Genomic DNA, 4,662 nt, shown 5'->3' on the forward strand with positions numbered 1-4,662 from the left:
AATTCCCATATTAACGCGGAAAAAAATCAGTCGAATAATTTCATTGCACAATAATCATTACCAAAACTTTCATTGCAACTTTCACTCTCCTTCACTAAGTCACATAAACATTCACAAAACTTTCAACTAATGTATAAATGGGATCAATTCACGAAAACCACCATGAATGTCTATGTAATTAGTTGATTCATAATGATAATCTTTTTCGACTTATGTACTTATTATCAATATTTATCTATATATTAATTATTGTTTTATTTGTTTGTTTTTCTATCTATTCATGTATTTATTATGGTCTCTATTACTGTTGTTCTCTCTATAACAACTACTAATGATTATAAGTATTATGATTACTATCATCATTTGTACTATTCTTACTTTTATTATTTATCATTGTCTTTTTCTATCATCATTCCATTATGATGTAAATATCAGTATTATTGACTATTATAATTATCATTATCCTTATTATCATTATCATCATTATTACCATTATTATTATTATTGTCATTTTATTTATCATTATCATGATTATCATCATTATCAATATTATTATCATCATCTTATTTATCATCATCATGATTATTATCATTAGCAATGATTACCACCAGGATTATCAATTTATCCCCATTCTCATCATAATCATCATTATCATTACGATTATTATTATTATCATTATTATCATCATCGTATCCCACACCTACATCTTCCAAGACAGACACAGACCCACACTCTACCGCACTCTCTTTACATGACATGATGATGATGATGAAGACACGATGAAGAAGTCAAAGTCTTCCTTATAACACGTCTTATAACAATGTCAATTCCTTATGTCAATTCCTTATAGCTTATAAGAAGCCAATTCCTTATAGCTTATAAGAAGTCAATTTCTTATAACTTATAAGAAGTCAATTCCTTATAGCTTATAAGAAGTCAATTCCTTATAGCTTATAAGAAGTCAATTCTTTATAGCTTATAAGAAGTCAATTCCTTATAGCTTATAAGAAGTCAATTCCTTATAGCTTATAAGAAGTCAATTTTTTATAACACAAGAAGTCAATTCCTTTTAACAGACTCCGTTGGCAATGCGTATGTCTCTGGCATTTTGTAAAGGTTATCACTTCACTAATAAGGGAGACATTCTGTTGATTGACTTATGAAACTATTGGGTTATTGGGTGGGTGGGTGGGTGGGTTATTGGGTGGGTGGGTGGGTGGGTTATTGGGTGGGTAGGTGGGTGGGTGGGTGGGTGGGTCTCGTGGTTTATTTGGGTTTCATGGAGATATGCTTGCGTTTTGCTTGCTTTTGTTATCAGTATTATCGCTATTATCAAAACCATTATTATAATTGTCATTGTCATTGCTGGTTGGGTTATTGGGTGGGTGGGTGGGTGGGTTATTGGGTGGGTGGGTGGGTGGGTTATTGGGTGGGTAGGTGGGTGGGTGGGTGGGTGGGTCTCGTGGTTTATTTGGGTTTCATGGAGATATGCTTGCGTTTTGCTTGCTTTTTGTTATCAGAGAATTATCGCTATTATCAAAACCATTATTATAATTGTCATTGTCATTGCTGTTATTATTATGGTTATCACCATATAAAAAAATAATCATCATTATCATTATTATCATCAGTGTCGCGATAGTTATTATCATTATCATCATCGTCATTATCACTGTTCATTATCATCAATACAAATATCATATCATAATCTAATATACCTATTTATCTAAGCCATTACCTCTCAATCACCCATTTCGTTTAAGTACCACAGACACGAAATCACCCATTGACTTATGGGTAGGTGGGTTATTGGGTGGGTGGGTGGGGGGTAGGTGGTTGGGTTATTGGGTGGGTGGGTGGGTGGGTTATTGGGTGGGTGGGTGGGTGGGTTATTGGGTGGGTAGGTGGGTGGGTGGGTGGGTGGGTCTCGTGGTTTATTTGGGTTTCATGGAGATATGCTTGCGTTTTGCTTGCTTTTGTTATCAGTATTATCGCTATTATCAAAACCATTATTATAATTGTCATTGTCATTGCTGTTATTATTATGGTTATCACCATATAAAAAAATAATCATCATTATCATTATTATCATCAGTGTCGCGATAGTTATTATCATTATCATCATCGTCATTATCACTGTTCATTATCATCAATACAAATATCATATCATAATCTAATATACCTATTTATCTAAGCCATTACCTCTCAATCACCCATTTCGTTTAAGTACCACAGACACGAAATCACGCTATTTAGTTCTTCTTCTTCAATTTGCCTCGAGTTATACCCTTTTATTTCTTTTCGTGAGGTATAATATACTCACGTATTTATGTTTTTGTTATTGTTGTTGCTACATCATGTGTTTATCATGACTGACCAAGACTGAAGCTTCGGTTCCTGGATTGACGCGCCGCCTCTGCTCGAGAAAATTTCGGAATCGATTCAGCAAATTGACAGTCATGTTGTGGGAGTGAGAGCTGGAAAGGAGGGGAGGGAAGGGGAGGGGAAGGGAAGTGATGGGAGGGAGAGGGGGAGGAAAGGGAGGGTGGGGGAGTGAGGGGAGAGGGAGGGAGAGAGGAAAGGAAGGGGAGAAAGGGAGGGGGGAGTGAGGAAGGGGATGGGAGGTGAGGGGAAGGAAGAGAGGGAGGGGGGAGTGAGGAAGGGAAGGGGAAGGGAGGGAGGAGAGAGAGAGAAGAAAGAGAGGGGGGGAAGGGAGGGAGGGGAGAGAGGCAGGGAAGGGAGGGAGGGGACAGAAGGAGGGAAGGGGAGGGGAGGGAGGGAGAGAGGTAGAGATAGATAGATAGATTGATAGATGGAGGAAGATAGGTGATATAATTGAAATGATTGAGTAAATATGTGAAAATTATTATATTACTTAATGGATTTGTCTATCACCCACACTCATGCGACAGACACAGACAACACACACACACACACACACATACACACCAAGGAGAAGAAGAAAAAAAAAAGAAAGAATGAAAGAAAGAAGAAAAATGAAAAATATATAAATATCTTATCTATCTATCTATCTATACACACACACACACACACACACACACACACACACACACACACACACACGTACACGCACATATATCTATTTATCTATCTATCTATATATATATATATATATATATATATATATATATATATATATATACATATATATAAATTACCTCACGAAACTGCAAATTCGAATTCCATTAATGAGAAAATCAGTCGAATAATTTCACTGCACAATAATCATTACCACTTTCTTTGCAACTTTCACTCTCCTTCACTAAGTCACATAAACCTTCACAAAACTTTCAATTAATCTATGAATGGGATCAATTCCCGAGATCCACCATGAATGTCTATGTAATTATTATCATAATGATGATCTTTTTCGACTTATGTACTTGTTATTACCAATATTAATTTGTATATTAATTATCGTTAGTTTTAATTGTTTATGCTATTTATTCATGTATTTATTATGCTCTCTATTACTGTTATTCTTTCTATAACAACTACTACTGATTATAATAATTATAATTGTTATCATCATTTGTACCATTTTTACTTAATTTTTATTATTTATCATTGTCATTTTCTATCATCATTCTATTATGATGTGATTATCACTATTATTGTTATCAAGACTATTATAATCATCATTATCCTTATTATCCTTATCATCATTATTATCATTATTATTATTGCCATTTTATATATCATCATCATGATTATTATTATTAGCAATGATTACCACTAGGATTATCAATTTATCCTCATTCTAATCATCACAATCATTACGATTATTATGATTATCATCATCATCATCATCTTTATCATTATTACCTACATCTTCCAAGACAGACACAGACCCACACTCTACCGCACTCTCTCTTTGCATGACATGATGATGATGAAGACACGATGAAGAGGTCAAAGTCTTCCTTATAACACGTCTTATAACAATGTCAATTCCTTATAACTTATAAGAAGTCAATTCCTTATAGCTTATAAGAAGTCAATTTTTTTATAACACAAGAAGTCAATTCCTTATAACTTATAAGAATTCAATTTCTTATAGCTTATAAGAAGTCAATTCCTTATAACTTATAAGAAGTCAATTCCCTATAGCTTATAAGAAGTCAATTCCTTATAACTTATAAGAAGTCAATTCCCTCTAGCTTATAAGAAGTCAATTCCTTATAACTTATAAGTCAATTCCTTATAACTTATAAGTCAATTCCTTATAACAGACTCCGTTGGCAATGCGTATGTCTCTGGCATTTTGTAAAGGTTATCACTTCACTAATAAGGGAGACATTCTGTTGATTGACTTATGAAACAACAAAGCGCTGGAGGAAATAGAGAAATAAGATTACAAACACTGTATATACACTATAAAAAAAGTGTAAAGTTACACCGCTGATGAGATAAAACACAACTGCTATAGAAGCGAGATATAACTTTTTAAAAACAATTTCCTTCTCGGGAATTATTGTTATTGGAAATCCGAAATTTTGATTTCTACTTCGTCTCGTGAAGAAAGTTTGACACAATTTCGAACTGCCTGGATTACTGTGTCTTTATTTTATATCATTTTACCTTCTTGGGTCCTCTATGTCTCTCTCTACTGTCTCTCTTCTGTCTCTACTGCCTCTCTTC

The sequence above is a fragment of the Penaeus japonicus genome, unplaced genomic scaffold (genome assembly GCF_977035675.1).
Source record: "Penaeus japonicus unplaced genomic scaffold, GWHDUDI00000001_assembly GWHDUDI00000028, whole genome shotgun sequence".
Classification (NCBI taxonomy): Eukaryota; Metazoa; Arthropoda; class Malacostraca; order Decapoda; family Penaeidae; genus Penaeus; species Penaeus japonicus.